The 21,560-nt window shown below is 44.7% G+C and overlaps 1 protein-coding gene and 1 long non-coding RNA gene across 7 annotated transcripts in view; one reads left to right on the forward strand and one right to left on the reverse strand.

Moving 5' to 3' along the window:
* Positions 1-21,560, reverse strand: part of SH3GL3 (SH3 domain containing GRB2 like 3, endophilin A3) — a 288,846-nt gene that overhangs the window by 191,619 nt on the left and 75,667 nt on the right. The gene's annotated exons all lie outside the window — the stretch shown is intronic.
* Positions 6,724-13,089, forward strand: LOC125963678 (uncharacterized). The gene is made up of 2 exons (XR_007476027.1): positions 6,724-11,890; positions 12,875-13,089. It is a non-coding gene; the product is annotated as an uncharacterized LOC125963678 (long non-coding RNA).

Raw genomic sequence — 21,560 nt, forward strand, 5'->3', positions numbered from 1 at the left:
TCAAACTACCACTGGCATTTTTCACAGAACTAGAACAAAAAATTTCACAATTTGCATGGAAACACAAAAGACCCCGAATAGCCAAAGCAATCTTGAGAACGAAAAACGGAGCTGGAGGAATCAGGCTCCCTGACTTCAGACTATACTACAAAGCTACAGTAATCAAGACAGTATGGTACTGGCACAAAAACAGAAATATAGATCAATGGAACAGGATAGAAAGCCCAGAGATAAACCCACTCACATATGGTCACCTTATCTTTGATAAAGGAGGCAGGAATGTACAGTGGAGAAAGGACAGCCTCTTCAATAAGTGGTGCTGGGAAAACTGGACAGGTACATGTAAAAGTATGAGATTAGAACACTCCCTAACACCATACACAAAAATAAGCTCAAAATGGATTAAAGACCTAAATGTAAGGCCAGAAACTATCAAACTCTTAGAGGAAAATATAGGCAGAACACTCTATGACATAAGTCACAGCAAGATCCTTTTTGATCCACCTCCTAATAAAAACAAAAATAAACAAATGGGACCTAATGAAACTTCAAAGCTTTTGCACAGCAAAGGAAACCATAAACAAGACCAAAAGACAACCCTCAGAATGGGAGAAAATATTTGCAAATGAAGCAACTGACAAAGGATTAATCTCCAAAATTTATAAGCAGCTCATGCAGCTCAATAACAAAAAAACAAACAACCCAATCCAAAAATGGGCAGACCTCAATAGACATTTCTCCAAAGAAGATATACAGAGTGCCAACAAACACATGAAAGAATGCTCAACATCATTAATCATTAGAGAAATGCAAATCAAAACTACAATGAGATATCATCTCACACCAGTCAGAATGGCCATCATCAAAAAGTCTAGAAACAATAAATGCTAGAGAGGGTGTGGAGAAAAGGGAACACTCTTGCACTGCTGGTGGAAATGTGAATTGGTACAGCCACTATGGAGAATAGTATGGAGGTTCCTTAAAAAACTACAAATAGAACTACCATATGACCCAGCAATCCCACTACTGGGCAAATGCCCTGAGAAAACCATAATTCAAAAAGAGTCATGTACCAAAATGTTCATTGCAGCTCTATTTACAATAGCCAGAACATGGAAACAACCTAAGTGTCCATCATTGGATGAATGGATAAAGAAGATGTGGCACATATATACAATGGAATATTACTCAGCTATAAAAAGAAACGAAATTGAGTTATTTGTAGTGAGGTGGGTGGATCTAGAGTCTGTCATACAGAGTGAAGTAAGTCAGAAGGAGAAAGACAAATACCGTATGCTAACACATATGTATGGAATCTAACAAAAGAAAATGTCATGAAGAACCTAGGGGTAAGACAGGAATAAAGACACAGATCTACTAGAGAATGGACTTGAGGATATGGGGAGGGGGAAGGGTAAGTTGTTACAAAATGAGAGAGTAGCATGGACATGTATACACTACCAAACGTAAAATAGATAGCTAGTGGGAAGCAGGCACATAGCACAGGGAGATCAACTCGGTGCTTTGTGACCACCTAGAGGGGTGGGATAGGGAGGGTGGGAGGGAGGGAGACGCAAGAGATATGGGAACATATGTATATGTATAACTGATTCACTTTGTTATAAAGCAGAAACTAACACACCATTGTAAAGCAATTATACTCCAATAAAGATGTAAAAAAAAAAAGAATAAGAAATATTAGAGCGGATCACTTGAGCTGCACGCTGGAGCTTGTGCACGCCCTTGCTCTCTCTGTCCTGCAAGCACAGAGGAAAGGCCATGTGAGGACACAGTGAGAAGGTGTTCATCTATAAACCAGGAAGAGAGGCCTCAGGAGAAATCAACTCTGCCAGCACCTTGATCTCAGAATTCCAGCCTCCAGAACTGTGAGAAAATAAATGTCTGCTGTTTAAGCCTCCCCAAAAAAAAACAACAAAAAAAAAAGTCAAGGGACTACCTTTATAGAAAAAATTAAACAAATATTGATGAAAAGCACTTCTTAACACTCTAAAGAGGTGGCTACCCTAAAACAAAAGCCAAAACTATGTCGAATGGCATAAGCTAGTAGCCCCTCTAAGCAAAGGAACAAAACAGAGATTCCCTATTTCCTTCCTTCATTCTTTTTTTAATGTGGATTTTTTCCAGTTTTATTGAGGTATAATTGGCAAATGAAATTTGTATGTATTTATGTACAACACATTGTACACCTTAAACTAACACAATGATATGTCAATTATATCTCAATAAATCTGGGGGGAAAATGTATCTGATTAGATTTCCTAACTATATTTTATTCTTTTCTTCCTCCCCCCCAGCAATTATTGAGCATCTACTCTGTGGAAGTAAATGAAGCCCAACCAAATGAAGAAAGCAAAGGCTATTTATTCTGAACTTGCTGTCATAAGGGAGTCAACCACCATCACGTGCATTTTGGCAGAGACTCAAAGGCAGGCAGAGAAGTGAGTAAGCTATACAGTGGGAAAACACAGAAGGCTTCAGGTGTGCCCTGATTGGAGGCTGTTGGCATGGAGGAGCTGGAGGTGGGCTAACTAGAAGCAGGGTATCCTATGTGATTGGTTAGGGATGCATATTTGGCTTTCTCTGGTTGATCCTAAGGTGGAAACCAGGACAAAAATTAGGGGAACTCTTAGTTATTAATGTCCTGGACATTTGGGGCCAATTGTTAGAGAAGTTATTGTTTAGTTTCCTGGATTGTTGCTAGAGATAGCACTTGGTTTCCTGCAAGTCTGGCTTATAGCAGACCAGCTTCCTGGGCTAATTACTGTAGATAAAGGGTTTTGTTTCCTGGGCAGGTTGTGGGTAAAAGTTCTGTTTTTATATTTGGTCATTGTCCATGTGTACATTCAGTCTCTCAACTATGTCCCAGATGCTAGGTGCTGGGACACAAACATATATAAAAATGATGCCTGCTCTCAAAGAGTTTACTGTCTAGTAGTTACCATTGTTATTAATTAATTTATAAAGTTTCTTCTAGTGCAATAAGACATGAAAAAGAAATGAGTAAAGATCAGAATAAAAGTTTACCTTATTATTTTCAGGTGGCTTAAGTGCAGTCTTTGGTACTAGCATATGGGGTAAGGCATACTTTTAGGCCAGTGGGTTGATATTTGAGGCAAGAAGTAGCTTATTTTGTCACTGAAATTATAGTATTTACAACATGACACAGACCTTCCACTTATTAGGCACACACAAGGCCAGGTGAGAACTGACCCTCGGGGGTAATTTATAATCTCTAAATACACCACAATCCCGTGCACCTTAAACTGGCTCTGGGAGAGGAGCTCCATCTCATACACGGGAACAAGCAAGACATGCCACATCCAAAAGGGCAACCTACACAGGAATGAGGAACCCACAAAGATCATACCAAGGCAAACGTCTTAAAGACCTTCTTCATCTTCACTTTTAGGATATCATTAATATGCCACAGCTGTTGGTCTAAGACACCACTCCAAGAATTGCCTTCTTGAGGCAAAGCCCTGAGGAAGGCATGGAAGGAAGGATAGTCCATTCATTTCCCTCCTGTTCCCTGAAAAATCAGTATCTCACTCCCTCCTCTGCTCAGAAAAAAAGAAGAGCTCTCTCTTAAAAGAGGAACTGGCTTTTTCTGTGAGGTACCAGATGGTGGAGATGGGAGCAGATTCTTGAGGCAGCCCGTATCTTATACAAGAAGGGACCATGTCACAACTGATCTACAACAGCATGAGCTGCCTCAGTGGTAATATGCTTTCCATCCAGGCACTGAAAACTGGGTAACCAAGCTTGCCAGGGACATGAGGGAGAATGTGGTAGACCATGTAGTAATGTCCTCAACACCCACACCCCACTGTGTAGCAGCCATATTCTATGAAAGCTCCAAGGATGAGTCCTTCTTGGTCTAAGTCAACCATGACAATCATAAATCTTTGCCATGACATTTGTCTGAGCCAATCAGCTCATAGCACTCTTCAATGAGCATGTGACCCAATTCAGGTCTCTGGGCCATAAGGTGAGGCACTTCTGAAAAATAAAAAATGGTTGCTCGCCTTTTTGAAAGCACTTTAGAAAAGGACACTCTCTGATCTTCTGGAGGGCATGCTGTGCATATGTGAAGCCAGGAATTTCTGCAGCCATTTTGCCACCATAAGGGAGACCAGCTTTAGGATGAAGCTTTCCAAGAGGATGAAGTCAGAGCATAGAGATGGTAAGAAACACCATCCTTAATTTCCTCACTAAGCCACTGGATCAAACCAGCCCAACTTCTGCTCTACAAGTTACAAAAACCAATAAATCCCTTTATTGTCTGAACTATTTTGAGTTGGGTTTTCTATTTCTTGACCTTGAACAGAACTTATACAGAGGGGATTCCTCTTCTGGAAGAGAGACAGGCCCAGCTGACTTCTGAGGATGTTTCATTCCTCCAAACATTTCCCAGACAAGATAAACATCCCCATCAAAGACTACTGCTGAGCAAACAAGTTACATATTTAACCCTAATTTCAAGCTAAAATGGAAACCTAGACTCTAGGGACATTAGGAATGCTTCCCCCTCAAATAAATACATATTGCATAAGGGACTGAATGGGGTCTGGGGAGCAGACAAAAGGAGGAAGAGGCTTGGCCAAGGCCTGTGATATTCAATACTTAACAATACGCTTAATTTGCCCAGTATTTGAGACTGTTATAGCAGTCCCCTATTTGCTTATAAATTTGCTTTTGTTTGGGAGCAGCAGCTCTGCTGTTTCTCAGACACATCAGCATCCCAGCCACAAATGATGATTAAGGTCTCAGAAGGCCTATGGTCTACCTTTTCCCTAAATCCCTTAAGATGACTTCCCACTTCTGTAGGCAACATCCCCACCATGTGTATTTTACACACCAGGGTGCATGCCAGAGCCCTGAAACGGATTCAAAACATGTAAACTCTGGGATCCAAGAAAACTTATTTTGAAATAAATAAAGACATGACTGTCCATGTGGATATTTCCCCTCTGTCTTGGCTCTTTTACCTTCTCTGGTTGAGAGGATGAGCTGAATCCTAAACCTGAACTTGAACCTAAGTGTTCTTGTTACTGTTGCAGAAACACCAGGTCATATTTCCTCCAGAGCATGGACAGAGGAGATGAGGTTTGTTGTTTCTCTTACAAGAAGGAATTCGGGGGGGCCTGTGAGAATCCTGGGGTTATTAGAGGCCTCAGCAGTCACAGTAGGGGAGGTGTCAAGAAAAATTCTGTAAACTCTGGACTTCCTAAGTCCACACTTGGAAACAGGTACCAGAGTGGGGGAGCTCGGGAGTCTCCGAAGATTCCTCTGAGATGGGAGTGCTTCTGCAGCAAGCTGAGGAGAGGGGTTGGCAAGCCTTTATCAGGCCGCAGCCAGTGAGCCCCCTGGTTCTGTCTAAGAGGGCACAGTGTAGAGGAGATGCTCAGAAGCCCTGGGATGCCGGCTTCAGTAGACGCCTTTCATTGTCCCCCAATCATGCATCCCTGCCTGACAGTCCCCGGAGGCTCTCCTTCCTGCAGCCTCAGACTGGTGGGTGCTGAGACGTTTACAGAGTTATTGACAGGTTGCCCCTGACACCCTAGGGAGAGGCCAGGACCCTTAGCTGAAAGTGCATTTTCAGCTAAACCTCAGCTTCACCCCTCATCTTCCTCCCTATCTGGAATTGAGTGGCTTAGCATGAGGCTTAGCACACTTCTAAGGTCTCGGAAGAGCCAGCCATTATTGCTGTTACGTATCTGCCCTTGCAGTTGTACCAATACAAAGCCTTTAAAGAATCCACTTCCACGTTGATGTTTTTTCCCACACATGTGGCTTTGACACCTGTCAATCATCTTCCACTCTCCTCACTCTCTCCCATAGACAGTAAATCACCAAAATGCAGCCTTGCAAAGGGGCCCAAAGACAATGGTGTGAACCAGCCTCTCTCAAGGTTTCAGAGCTATTCCTACCCCCTGGCCAACTGACACCTCTGTCTCTACCTGGTGACTCTGATGAAGGAGAAGTGCAATGTGTCCCTCTATGGTACCTCAACCTGGAGTTCTGTGCCTGTTCCCTTCTCAGAAGGTCTATTCAGAGGCCATGACTTGTTCTCCTCCCCTGGCAGCTGCCATGCCCACAAGACTGCCTGCCTTTACTGCCAGCCTCCTCTCTGCTACAGGACGAGCTGAGCGATAAGAACTCTGAGGACCAGCTGACAAATGTGGGGAGGCAGGACCCGGTGAAAAGGGAAGGCTCTTTCTACACCTTCAGTTCCCTTGAGTGACCATGTGATGCCTTTGGTTAACGGGCAGGGAGGACACACTGCAGAGCAGAGAGGCTGCATCCCCAGCCACAATGTAACTGTAACTAATGTGAACTCTGGAACACTGGCCAGATAGCCTCTCCCAACTACCCACATCCATGGAGGCCTACAGAGGCATGGATGATCCAGAATTGTGGATAATGGATAGAATTTCTGTGTGGTGGTAAGGTATGTTGCTGCTATGTTTGAAATTGTGTGTACCCTGCAAATTAGCTTCAGACATCACATTGGAGCTGAGTTTTGAAGTCTCCCTGTTTCCCATTCAGGTCCTCCATTACCTCCCAGGCTAGGGAATGGAAGAAGGGAGTGGGCGCTGATTCTTGTGTTTGAAGATGTCTCCACCTGTATCTAGTTAGAGGAGTTGATTTAGTACCACAAAGCCTTAAACGGAGAAAAGTCTCTCCATACATGTCCTACAGGTGGGTTGTGGGGGGGGGGACTTGATAAATAATATTCCTTTTTTTTCTTTCCTAAATATGGAACCAATTGATAAATATAAGACATGTGCAGCAGATGGATAGAGATTTTAAGCCATCAGTTTTATTGTTAACAAGCTGATGAGAGAACGTGTCTTTACATTCATGGCCAAAAGGGCTTGCCAACACTCGCAGTACCTACGCCCCCTCCATATCACCCCTGGACAGACCTTGGGAGCCCAGGCAGGGAAAATTCAGGTCAGTAACGGACACATCCTCCCCGAGGATGGCAGCCTGGTACCTGTCCCAGGTGAGAGGGAAGGAGAGTAACAGGCTGCTGATAGATCAGCTCCTCCAAATGGGGAAATGTAAACCAGTGTATGTCAGCTCTTTTCTAATCAGATAACTCACTGCACTCCCACGAAGAGAGTCAGGAGTGAGACTAGAGGTGAGGAGTGTCCCTCACTGATGTAAGTCCCTGCACCTGAAAACATGTGAAAGCCAGGTTTGCCCTGTAAACTGATATCCCTCCTCCCACAGAGAATCATTATGGCTCTTCCAATAAGAGCTGTTAACATGGTGAAAGTCAGGAGAGTCTGTAGTCGAATGCTATCATCTGGCATCCTATATGGGTACAACAAGCCACAGGCAGAAGAGCTGCAGTTACTCACGGCACTACTGGATGCAGAGCTCGCCTCTTTCCTTTCATACCTTTCAGGTCCAAGGTCTTTACTCAGGGACCATGGCCTGGGGCAGCTATGGGTTGAACCTGGGTGGGGATCCTAGAGAGGGCCTGTGTCTATGAGTGTCTGCCTAGCAACCTCTCACAACATTTCATGAAACATGCAGAGAACCGTTTGACGTGCACCGCCTTCTGCCTGGATCCTGCCTGTCCCTGCCCCTTGCATAATTTACTCCTCTGCATCCTACGGTCTGAGCTGATTAGCTCACTGGTCACTTTCTCAGGAAGGCTCTCTCCTAACACCCTCACCCCCACTCCTCAAGTCTTTACTGCCTACTCTCAAAGAACTATGTTCCTTTCCTTTGGAGCATTTATTTGGGACGTGCTTTTGTGTTTGTTGGTGTGATTCTTTGGTCAATTTCTGTCAGCCCCAATAGACTATCAGCTTCGGGAGGATGGAGACTGTGTCTGGTTTTGCCTCCTCCTGTATCCTTAGCACAGTGGCTGGTACATAGAAGGAGTTCAAATATTTGTGGAAGAGTCGAATAAATGAAGAAGTGAATGATTTTACTACCACACCGGAGAACAAAGATTAAAACCAAGGTAATCCACTCTCCCCGTCTGTTAACACATGGCAAGACTGAAAGGAATCACATGGAGAAGCCAACAAGAACTTGAGCTCTCAAGGCGCTACTAGGAGTCTAATCCCACTTTTCAGTCATTATTAGTAGTGTGACCTTAAGCAAATTACATAACTTGGCTTCGGTTTCTTTTCCTGTTATCAGAGGATAATAAGAGGGCCCACGTTATAAAGTTGTTGTGAGGATGAAACCACATGTAAAGTGGCTAAAACAGTGCCCAGCACTCAGTATATACTGGCGATGATTATTCCTCAAGGAGGGAAGGTTGGTGGGTGGGTTGAAGTTGAGAAAGATCCAATAGAACGTATGTTCTCTTCAGATAGAAGGTGAGGTTATCTGCTGGTGATGGGGTAAAGGATGAAGCAGATGCAGGTTTGAAATGGCTATTACAAGATTGGGAAAGGGAGGTGACTGCAAGGCAAAGTTGAGAGCCCAGCTAAGGCGGAAAACTGTGAATTTAGAGCAGCACCAACCAGCGGAATTGAATAATTTCCCAAGCAGCTCTCAGCAGCCAGAGAGGAGGAGCAGGAAGAGGGGAGGGTTGGAATGATCCAGAATTAAAAGCAGGGCAAGGCTTCCCTGGTGGCGCAGTGGTTGAGAGTCCGCCTGCCGATGCAGGGGACACGGGTTCGTGCCCCGGTCCGGGAAGATCCCACATGCTGCGGAGCGGCTGGGCCCGTGAGCCATGGCTGCTGAGCCTGCGTGTCCGGAGCCCGTGCTCCGCAACAGGAGACGCCACAACAGTGAGAGGCCCGCGTACCGCAGCAGGGCCGAGGCAGGATATTAGCAAGGAACAGGACCTGCTACATGCAAGAATTTATGATAAAGGTGACATTTCAAATAAGAGAGTGAAAAATTATTCAATAAACGATAGTGGGACTATTGGGTAACTCTTTTGGGAAAAGACAAAATCAGATTGTTGCCTAATATAACATATCAAAATAAACTATAAATAATTAGAGTTGAAGGTGGAGGGAAGTAAGGAAAGAAGGAAGAAAACAAAGTAAACTATAGGTGACAGTTTATACAAGCTTGGCAAGGGGAAGGCTTTTCCAAACCCAACAACCAAATCAGAAGTCATAAATTAAAAGATTAATATGACTAGAGAAAATGTAAAGCCTCTATGCCAGAAAATTAATTCTTAGAGTTCAAACTGGGGAAAATATTTGCAATGTAATGAGCAAAAAAGTATTTGCGATTCAGTCAATATTATGACATAGTGTGAGTGTGTTTTGTGTTTGGTAATTGCAATCATTGTTGCTTCTGTTGTGGTCATCCATTTACAATGCTTGGTGTCAGTTGATTTCTCTCTTGTAAAAATAAAATACAGTGTGTGTGTGTGAAAAAAAAAGAAGTATTTGCGATTCAATATATAAAAGTATCCTTTCCAATCCATAAGAGATGAAGGCAGTAACAGAAAAACAAAGGACTTGCATAGACATTCACCAAAGGAGAAACGCAAATGGTTAATAAACATATGAAAAATCAAGAAGTATTCATCAAAGCAAAATCATATGTTAGATCTTTAGGGACAAGATAGCATGTGCAATCGATAATGTTAATTGGCCAAAATGTTTTGAAAAGAAATAAGTTAGGTTTTTACCTATGTTAGATAGACCAAATGCAAGAGGAATTAAAGATTTAAATGTAGTGGAAAAAATTTAAAAATGAATGGGAATAGAAAATTATATATTTATATTCTTGATAAGGAGAAACCTTTCTTGATGTAATACCAAAGCTGACAATTTTGACTTAAGTAAACATTTAAAACTCCTAAAAAGAAAGCTTAAAGCTAAAGGACAAGCAGGAATGAAGTCTTCATAACATGATAAGCAAGGGGCTAATAACATTATGTCAAGAGCTCTTGAAAATTAATGAGAAAAAGCTGAACATACCAAGTAGAAAACACCAATACCGAATTTGGGTGAGGTTGTGGGGAAATAGGCATTCTCATGCTTTGTAGGTGTGAGTGTAAATTGAAACGACCTTCTGGAAGGCAGTTTGCCAATGTGTATCAAAGTCTTAAAAATGTGCACACTATTTGACCAACCACTACCTTCCTAGGAATCTATCCGAAGAAACTCATTATGTATGTGTACATAGTTTTGTTTATAGTGCCATTCATCACAGCTTCCTTTTATGGCTAACAGTTGTAAGCCACCTTAATGTCCAATAGAAGAACTGATTAAATAATTTTGGGCAGAACCTACAGATGTGAAGAGATTCATGATATACTTTTAAGCGGATAAAGTAAATTACACACAACGAATGAGAGCCTACTGTATAACACAAGGAGCTCTACTCAGTGCTCTGCGGTGCCCTAAACGGGAAGGAAATCTAAAAAAGAGGCAATACATGTATCCGTATGGCTGAGTCACTTTGCTGTACAACAGAAACTAACACAACATTGTAAAGCAACTATACTCCAATAAAAATTAATGAAAAAATAAAAATAAATTACAAACAATATGTGTAATATATAAAGAGTCATCACCTCTGGGGATAAGCTTACAAGTCATTTTTATTTTCCCTTGGTGGCTTCTCTATATTGTCCAAATTTTCTTCATAACCAAATACTGATTTGTAATCAGAAGACAGTAAATGTTACTTTACTGGGGGACAAATGAGAAATAAGGGGGATAAAATATCATATTCTTAAATATTCCAGTTCTCTCAGATCTCTCAACCCTGTGGATACAAATGGGGACACATCAGCAAAATTCATTCCGGTTTCAGTGTCTCCTGACCCATCTCGAGCCATCTTCCTGGCTCCCTCAAAGCCTCGGTATGTTATTTCTTAGAGGAGGAGGAAGAGTATCACAGGTGCTCTCCATCTTGAGCTCCATCCCCTCCTTCAGGTGCGCTGCTGTGAAGCCACTTGAGGGCGCCTGGGACTGTGACAGTGTGACCAAAGGGACCTGCCCAGGCAGGATGCATGCCCCAGGATGCGATCTCCTGGAACTCCAAATAGCAAGCCGGAGTGTGGCCCAGGGTGCCTGGTATCCTCACACGCCAAGCCCCTGCCAGAGTAAGAAATCCTCCTCTCCCATTCCGGTCACATTTTGAACTTGGGCCCCATTATCCCCCAGAATCCCTCCACTACCCCCACCCCTACCCCACCTCTTGAAAACACTCCCTCTGCTCCTGCCTTCAGCCCTTCCCTTAATGAACCTCGCACAGAGTCCTGATCCAGTCCCATCAGAGCCTGCTGTTTCTGAGACACATTGTCCTCCCTCCCTCCTCCCTTACCAGAAATGATAGGGCAAATAAGCCCTAGGAAAAGTCACACGATTCTCCCAGCTTTAACAGTGGACAGAGGTTTACTGTGTTCCTGCCACGTGCAGAGCATGTTGGAAATGAGTGTGAGCACACACCCAGGTTCTTCCACCCCTGGCTTGCATCCTAGCAGGGAGGGGTTTGTGTCACCATCATCTGACTAGGGAGAGACAGATTTTTGTGGTGAATACCCACTTTCTTAGCCTAAGATTCACCTGATAATTGCATCTTCTAATGCTGTCGGGCTTTGGTTATGTGCAGTCTCCTCACTTCAAGGAAGCTATGCACTCCTCTGTGTGGCCCCCAGGGTACCTTGTTGCTAACAGGTCTGAGTTTCCCCAGAGATCCCTGCACCAACTCTGCCAAGCACTGGAAAGGTGAAACCAAGATGGGACCCAGTACTCAGGAAAGCTGCCTTGTCTGCTGCAGAGAACACCCACCACCGAACACACTCGCCCACACGGCTTCGCTTTCTGCCACGGATGGTGAAACCTGTCCCATGTCTGCAGTGGGGATGAAGCCTGAAGGGCGGGGCCTGGCACTGCCTGGTAATGAATGCCGCAGGTATTTGGTGAGTCTGGGAGCCCATGGATGGGTGGAGGGTGGGGACAGTCTCCGGTCAGTATTTAAGTGACAGGAAATTCCTATTGGTAGGATGACCTCATGCTGACGGTGCTGGGGAGCGCCTGCCCCAGGCACAGTCTGGGAAAGGCAGCGTCCTGTCCCGGGATGCCACTGCCACAGGGGTCCTCAGAGGAGGGCACAGGGAGCGCCTTCAGAGTTGGAGGCTTAAGCCATTTGCAGATTCCAGAGCCTGGATACAGCACAGTCAGGTCCTGCTAGCCCAACTCCTTGCTGTATCCCCTCGTGTTGGGTTTTTTGGGCCCTCCCACGGGTGCCTAGGAAAACCCGGACACCACACCACAGCGGGGAGAAGATTGCACCCGAGGTGGCTCTAATTAGACCAGAGGGCTGGGCACGCGCCTGTCGAGTGACAGCTGGAGGACCCTGGGCAAGTGTCCGTAACCAAGACTCACTCCCAACCCTCGCCCAGGACCGGTCATTCCTTGTAACTCTGGAATCAGCGATCAGGACCCACCCAGCGTACAAACTTCCCTTTGGAGACAAGATGGGCCAGAGGGAGAAGGAGTGGATAGCGGCTGGGACCAGGGCCGAGGGCAGGGTTGCACACTTCGGGCAAGTGACTCAGCCTGGGACGCACCATCAGTAGCAGAATCCAGGGCTGAGGGCTTTGAAATCGTCCTGGGGAGGCCAGGGGCTCCTGCGAGAGGCAGTAGCATCTCCAGCTTGCCCTCCAGGCCACAGGTGGCATGGGTAGTATGTGATCCTCAGTGCTCAAGGGCAGAGGTCCACTGCAGTGAGCCTCTCCCTCCCCCCACCTCCAGCAGAGCAGACAAGGCCCCCGGGCACCAGGCAGCATGGGTGCGCTCGGTGGTGTGGAAGAGCAAAGAGCCGTCCTTTCTCTCTTTAAGCTTAAGGGGTCATAGGGACTTCCCTGGTGGTCCCGTGGTAAAGAATCCATCTTGCAATGCAGGGGACACTGGTTGGATCCCTGGTCGGAGAACTAAGATCCCACAAGCCGCGGGGCAACTAATCCCGGGCGCCTCAAGGAGAGAGCCTGCACACCCTGGAGCCCACGCTGCAACTAGAGAGCAGCCCGTGCGCTGCAACAAAAGATCCCGCATGCCGCCACTAAGACCCGGCACAGCCAGAAAAAGAAAAAATAAAGAAATAAATTAAATAAATTTTTTTTTAAAAGGTAATGAACTTTAAAAAAAAAACAAAGGGGGGGAAGTGGGGGTCATATACCTTGTGTGGGCTTCATTCCTTGTCTGTGATTTCTCCTGATGTGTGCTGTGAATGAACCCATAGCCAGACTGGAGACTGATGAACAGATTGATGGAATGACTGTAGTAGCTGCCTCTCCAGGTCTGGAGGGGTCCAGAAGCAGCCTCCCACCTCATCCAGTCCTTGACCCAGAGGTCAGGAGCAATTTCCCACCCCCAGCGTGGAGTAAGGAGGGGATGGGTGAGCTCCAGAACCTGAGGGGCTCTTCTTCACCCAGAAGAGGGGAAGTGAAGGCCACCTGGCACAGTAGCAAAGGTAGTAAAAGCACTCTTGCTTGCCCTCCCAAGGAACTCAGCTCAGAACTTAACAGTCATAGAAAAATGGGAAATGGAGCGTTATGTGTCCCAGACTATGGAAGGAGCCCTGTGGAGGACGACGTTTCAGCAGAGGCTTTGGCGGGAGGGGACTTTCAAGCCTTCAGACTGTTCAGTACCCGCTCTTATTTATGGTTCTTGAGCTGTTTAGCCTGAGTGATAAGCATAGGAGATATAACTCTTAGAAGATACAAGAACATTTGACAAGGAACACCTATGAAGTGCCCCAGCCTTGAGGAAAAAGAGGGAAAGAAACGGGGACCGGAAACCTGGGCAAAGTGCCTGGAGAAAGCACTTGCCTGCACCCCTAGAATGTCAGCTTCCCAAGGGCGGGGATTTTTTTTGTCTGCTTTGCTCACCACTGTGTCTCCAGCAACTAAAATAGTGCCTGACACATAGAAGACACACAATAGATATCTGCTGAATGAATAATGCAAGGGGGTAAACCCCAAACCTGCCACTGCTCACCTCATAGCAGAGTAACCACTTTGCTGGGAACCAGTCCCTGGTTCAGCCCTGCTCTCTGCTGGGTGTCAATCCTCATTCCCTCAGTCAATAAAACTCTACTGGTGACTTCCATGCAACAGGAATGGCAGGTGTTGGGGAGGACATTGTGAATCAGATAGAATCTCTCCCCTCTGGGCACTCCCAGTCGGGGGTGGGGGGAAACAGACAGGAGACAGATGTCATCAGCAGGTGGCTGTGTGGGGAGAGGATGTGTGTGCATCACAGGGCGGACACAAGTGACAGGGCTGGGTGAGCCCAAGAAGACTGCACCCAGTGCTTGGGAGTAGGACTTTGAGTTCCAGGCAGATCCAGGCTTGAATCCCAGCTCCACCCTGGTCTAACACTGGGCAAGTTACTTAACCTAAGTTTTCATTTCTTATCTACCAAATGGACATGATTTCCTCCTCATAGTTTTGTGTGAGGATGGAAATTGAAATAGTTCCTGTTAACTGCTCAGCCCAGGGCCAGATTCTTCATACATGCTACTGATGGTATTATTATTCTTAAGGTATTTAAGAGGAGGTGACATTTGAGCTGGGGCTTAAAGGAGGACAAGAAAAAAAAAAAAAAAAAGAGCAGCTCTAGATGAGAATGAGTGAAGTTATGGTAACTGAGTTTGTCTCTAGAGGGTAGAAGAGCCAGGAGAACTGCATTCATGGCCTCTGTTTGCCCTAGGAAGGAAACAGAAAATATCTGATGAGAAGAGTAGGATGGGGTTTGAGTGGGAAGTGGGAGACATTTGGAATAGCTGCCTTTGGGATGGGAGAGGAACCTAACAGGGAAAAGTATAAGAGTTGATGGGATCTGTCAAAAAATCCAGTTATAAGGCTGAAAATCTAATATTTTAATGGGTCAATCAACAATGTTCTGGCCAGGAGTGAGAACCAAGGAGGCAAATAATGGGGCTGGACTGAAATTGGAGCTGGTCAGGAGGTGCTGGAGAAGGGGACAGGACTAAGAGACAGAGAGAACTCCTGAGTGTGTTGTTTAAAGAGACTGACCAGTGATTCCAGGACCTGGCACAGAGCCTACCATGTAGAAGTCATCCCATAAATATCCACTGAGTTCATGAAGGAAGGAAGGAATACATGAAACGAACCTATGTTCTAGTTTAGCAAAGAAAACAATTGAAGACAGATGTAGGAGCCTCTGGTCATTGCCTTCTAAACCTATTTAACTACTGCTAAAAGGACCTACTGTATCCTTGACCTCAGGGCAAGCATCATGACTGGCCTACACTGTTTAGAGTAATCCTGTTCTCCTTTGTTTTGGCCAATGAGATATACAGGAACTCTGGACCACAGCCCTTCACAGTCAAAAGACATGGCTTTCTGTCTCTGCCCCTTTCTATCCTGGGCCACTGGTGACAAAATATGACATCTGGAGCTGCAGCAGCCCTGCTGCACCCCAGGGAGATAATCAATGGACAAAAAGCCAACACACTGAGGATGGGAGAGTACAAAAACAGGCAGAGGCCGGGTCTTCAATGGACTGGCTGAGCTGCTGTGCCAGTCCTGTGCCAGTCCTGGAACCACTTAACTCCAGACTTCTTGTTAAGTGAACAGTAAATGCCACTGTGGATTAAGCCATTTGTGGTTTACTCTTTCTTTCAGCTGAACACATCCTAACTGACACAATGGGCAGATCCACCATTTGCACAATTCACATTGTGGTCTATGTGGAAGCACCCCAGGAATTCTACAGAGTGGCCTCTTGTCAATTGCAGAGGGCTGGTAGCCTGGGAAAGGGGTCTGAAGGTCTTGAGGACTTTGCAAAGCGGGTTTATAGGATGTGAAAAGACAAAAAGACAACACTTCAAGCTCCTAGGTTCCCAGGATGCTCTTCTCAGGGGACTTTTACCACCTCCACTCCTGTGTTTCCATCCCTCACTGACCACCTACAGGTTCTAAACCTCAGCCAGCAGGAATTCAGGAAGCCAATCCTCCCAGCCCCCACCCCGACCCCTTTGCCTAGAGCCTGGGGTCTTCACTGGTGCTTCTCTTGGAGTCTCCATCCCTTGGCTTTGGGGAGGCACCCCTTTGACATCCTCTTCCACATGGAGAAGGGGAGGTATAGCCCGTGCATAATGAACTCCCCTTAAGGCCAGCAACCTTCTTGTGGATTCTCCTCTTGTGAGGCGGGGGAGTAGGTGGGTCTATGGAAGCAAGATTTGTCCTTGCACCTCCCAGCAAGCTTTGCAGATAGTGGCCACTCCTGCTGGAAGACCCCTGGATTCTCGCAAGATTGAGTAGCTTACTGACTTAACTGCAATTCCAAGCCAACAGGAAAATCCCTCTCTCATCCTGTTACTGCCTTGATTATTCATCCTCTATCCCTGTGGGTATATATTCAAATCCACACTGGCTACGTGTTCAGCCTTTTCTCCCTGCTAGATTGGAAATCTTGCAAGTTGGAGGTGCAACTATACTACAAGTACCTGGAGCCAAATTTATCTTCTATATACATTTGCCTTGGGTCCCTTAATCCTACTTTAGAAAACTGATGCCCTGCTGATCACTTTAGCCCAACTTTTGGACTACTGCTGACTGTGTGTGTGTAGGATGGAAAAGTACTTTTTGATTGTCTTAACTTTATGAAGGACTAAACTCTCCAGAGACCTAGACCAGCCCGGATGAATAATGTGGTTCCAGTAGAAGCAACTGAAATCCTAACCACAGAGTAATTCTCCTAAGAGCTCCCGGATCTCACTCATTCCTTTCCTGTAGCATGTAGAAAGCTACTTTGTTGGCACAGACTGGCTGACCATTGCATCATCGAGACGCAGCACAGTGATGGGCAGCCACTAGGTCCTCAATAAATACTTAAAGAATGTATGAATATTGATATCAAGGGTCAGATTTTGTGGTTAAAATATTAAAATTCCTTGCTTTTCCTAGAGAATATATTAATGACAGCTAATAGTGTTATGGATAGTGCAAGCTTTGACTAAGATAAAAATTAATTATTTAAGTCCATATAAAGAACTACAAGCAAGTCAAGTAGAGCAGGAACTGAAATGCATCTTAAGGACATTTAAGATGGGGGTCAGTGGCGACCTGGGGGAGGGCAGTTTCAGCAGATTGGTGAGAGGAAAGGTCAGATCGCTGAGGTCTGAGGGATGAATGAGGAAACAGAAACGGAGAGAATACAGGATAGACATTTCTTTGAAGAAGCTTCGTCGTGAAGAGAGAAAGAGAAGAAGATTTCTTAAAAGTGCATCCAGCATTTTTCTACTACCCACTTTCCCCTCTGCCCCCCTCTCTGGCACCTGAAACAACAGAAATAAAATCAGCTTATCAAAGTACACCCTGAGCCAAGCTCCTCACATGAACCTCATGTCTAGAGCTTCAAGGGCTAGATGTTTGGCTAGGAGTCATGACTCTAGAACTACTGTGAGAAAGAGGGTGTCTTGGGTGCCTGCTTCAGAGGTGTCTTATTACACATTGTCTGGGCTATTCCTGAGAAACCCCTTCATTGCTTGAAAAAAAGCCTATGGAGTTTCTATAAAATTCATAAACTTACTCTGTTTTTCATTTTAAAATCCAGAGGGATTCCATATGGGAAGGAACAGTTTGGGGATTCCTTCCCAATTGGCCACAGGTGTGCCCTAGTTCCTACCACCCCGCCCTGCCCCCATCTCCCCAGCAACATGAGTGGAGACATGGGGGAGGATTCTCTCTGGCCTCCCAGCCATCAGTGTGCTGAATATTCTGAGTGTGTCTGCACTTCTGGCTGAAAAGAGGCTGCCAGGTGGACAGGGATGCCAGGAGTCTGGGCTCTGGTCCTGGGGCAGCAGCATGCCTGCCAGGTGGAAACTTAGCATCTCCTAAGACCAAATACACAGGTACCTCCCAGAAGAAGGGGACGTGAGCACACTTTTGATCCCTCTAAGCCACACCTTCACTGGATTTTTGTATGGCTGTGGGCCATGCAGTTCTGCTTTAATTCCACAATGAACCAGGCTGAGGGTAGCCCAGATCAGCTGTGTTGACCTGAAGACTTTTTCCCTCCACTTGTTTCACTTCTGTCCTTCAAGCTAAAGTTTCCTGGTCTTTGGATCAATGGCTACCTGTCAGAAGTATGTCTGGCAGTGAAAGCCACTCATAACATCTCCAATTAGAAGTATCTATTTTTAAAGTCTCTAGTTGGTTAAACACTAATATGGAAGAGACACAAAGAACACACTGCTAAGTGGACCCTCACTACTGGATACGTGAGATTTAATAGATTCATCATTTAAATCATTAAGTGCTCACCAAAATATGCCAAGTAGTGACAATTATCTTAGCCAGTCACTTTTCCTAATTCTTCCTGTCTGAATCCTTCCTGGAACAGCCCAGCTCTGAGCCTACAGAGTCCTCTGCTGTGACTTCATCCTTGTGCTGAGAGATGGTGTAATAAAGTGGTCTTAAGATGCAGGTAGACCTGGGCTGAGTCCAAGCTCTGACACCCCAGAGTAGGTGTCCTTGGAAATCACTCCCCTCTCTGAGGTACAGTTACCTCACAAGGGCAATGGAGATGACAGCATCTAGCTCGAGGCGTCAGCTAGATGAAGTGAGATACCATCCACCAGGCACCTACCACAGTGCCTAGCATTTCAACAAGGGTGCTAAGTGGATGCGATTTCTCTCTAAGATGGAAGGGGCTCAGTCGGAGCTGCTGGACCACACACGAGGTAGGCTCAGGCGCACTTCGGCATTTGTGAGGCAGAGACAGCAGAATGGTACCACATAGGGCAGACGCATGGTTCTTGGAGGTGAGCAGCCAGCAGCTCCTCTCTGCTGGATCTCTGTATGGTTTGCAAAGGGGTGAGACAGACAGTGAGGCTCGGTAGGGGGAGAGTTGCAAGTGCTGTGCCTCTAGCCACTGAAGAAACTACACCTCAATTCGAAAGAACTGTCTGGAATGTAAAAAGGTCAGGAACTTCGGAGGGAAGGCAGTCATGTCATTTTGGAATTTATGCAATTGAAGCAAGGGCAGACTGGGTGGGGTAACGAGGCTTTGGAGACAGACAGAACTAGGCTGGCATCCCAGCATGACCACTTATCAGCAGAAAGCCATGGCAGGCCAGTTTCCTCATAGGGGAGGGTGGATAGTAAGACCCATCTTACAGAATCACTGTGAGATAGTGCAGATGGACACCTCACTCAGAACGCCCATCATGATCAAACAACATTAGGTCATGAATCTCTTAGGTCAGGAAAGCAAATGCCAAACACTTTGGAGAGAACATGGCTTAAACCATGGTTTTTACCTAAAAGGAACTATTTCTTCAAAAAAGGAAATCTTGAACATTTTGAACAATCCACATGAACACAAAATGGGGGTGCTACACGGGAAGTTCACTCATTAGCTCAGTTGTTGAAAGCCCATGTACCTTAGATGGAAGGAGGTTACCTATCCAGGGAAAAATTGAATAGCCTTCATTTCTGCTTCTTTACCACCACCCCCATCTTCAAGGCAAACTCACCCCCACCCTGCTTCTCCATCCAACTGCCATTCCATCTCTTCTTATCTTGCTCAGTGATGCTTATTCAGCATCTACACTTGCTGTCTACACATCCCACCACTTAGCTCCTCCTCAATCACCTATGATTGGCCACCCCCACTCCAACGAGACTGCCCTTGCCAGCATCACACAGGGACCCTCTAATTGCTTCATTCAGCAACCTCCTCATAATTCTTACCTTCCCTGGCCTGGGTACCATTTCCATTCAGTTTAGAAAACATTTATTTATACCTGCTCTATTTGGGCACAAAAAATGCTATGGCAGCCATGAATGCTAGTCAACCACTTCCTCTTATAATTCTCTCTCTCTTTTTTTCTTTTTTTTTGGCTTTTATAATACTTTGCTTTCTTCCTCCTATATTGTTTGCTGGCTCATCTTCTCCAGTCACTGTTTTCTGACCCGTACTTGGAAAGACACTGATGAAAGAAACTGAAGATGACAAAATCAGATGGAAAGATTTGGATTGGAAGAATTAATATTGTTAAAATGATCATACTACCCAAGACAATCTACAGAGTCATTGCAATCTCTATCAAAATGCCAATGGCATTTTTCACAGAACTAGAACAAATATTTTTAAATTTGTATAGAAACACAAAAGACCCCAAAGAGCCAAAGCAATCTTGAGAAAAACAGAGCTGGAGGACTCATACGTCCTGACTTCAGACTATACTACAAAGCTATAGTAATCTAAACAGTATGGTACTGGCACAAAAACAGACACAAATATCAATGAAAGAGAATAGAGAGCCCAGAAATAAACCCACGCATTTATGGTCAATTAATCCACAACAAAGGAGGCAAGAATATACAATGGAGAGAACACAGTATCTTCAATAAGTGATGTTGGGAAAACTGGACAGTTACATGTAAAAGAATGAAATTAGAACATTCTCTAACACCATATACAAGAATAAACTCAAAATGGATTAAAGACCTAAATGTAGGACTTGAAACCATAAAACTCCTAGAGGAAAACATAGGCAGAACATTCTTTGATATAAATCATAGCAATATTTTTTTATCTGTCTCCTAAAGTAAAGGGAATAAAGGCAAAAATAAACAAATGGGACCTAATTAAATGTAAAAGCTTTTGCACAGCAAAGGAAATCATCAACAAAGAAAAAAGACAACCTACTAAATGGGAGAAAATATTTGCAAGTGATATGACCTATAAAGGGTTAATATCCAACATATATAAATGGCTCATACAACTCAACACCAAAAAAATAAACAACCCAATTTTTTAAATGGGCAGAAGAACTGAATAGACATTTTTCCAAAGAGGAAATGCACATGGCCAACAGGCACATGAAAAAGGTGCTCAATATTGCTAATCATCAGGGAAATGCAAATCAAAACCACAATGAGCTACCACCTTACACCTGTCAGAATGGCCATCATCAAAAAGAACACAAATAACAAATGTTGGCGAGGATGCAGAGAAAAAGGAACCCTCGTACCCTGTTGGTAGGAAAATGTAAATTGGTGCAGCCACTGTGGAAAACAGTATGAAGGTTTCTCAAAAAACTAGAAATAGAACTACAATATGACCCAGCAATTCCACTCCTGGTATACATCCAAAAAAACCCAAAAACACTAATTCAAAAAGATATGTGTACCCCAGTGTTCATATCAGCATTATACAATTGCCAATATATGGAAGTAACCTAAGTGTCCATCAACAGATGAACGGATAAAGATGTGGTACGTATATACACAATGGAATACTACTCAGCCAGAAAAAGAATGAAATTTTGCCATTTGCAACAATATGGATGGACTTCAAGGGCATTATGTTAAATGAAATAAATCAGACAAAGACAAATACTGTATGATATCACTTATATGTGGAATCTAAAAAATACAACAAACTAGTGAATATAACAAAAAAAGAAGTAGACTCACAGATATGGAAAACAAACTAGTGGTTACCAGTGGGGAGAAGGAAGTGGGGGAGGGGCAATATAGCGGTGGGAGAGTAAGAGGTACAAACTATTAGGTATAAAATAAGCTACAAGAATATATTGTATAACATAGG

This window comes from Orcinus orca, chromosome 2 (assembly GCF_937001465.1).
Source record: "Orcinus orca chromosome 2, mOrcOrc1.1, whole genome shotgun sequence".
NCBI classification, from domain to species: Eukaryota; Metazoa; Chordata; class Mammalia; order Artiodactyla; family Delphinidae; genus Orcinus; species Orcinus orca.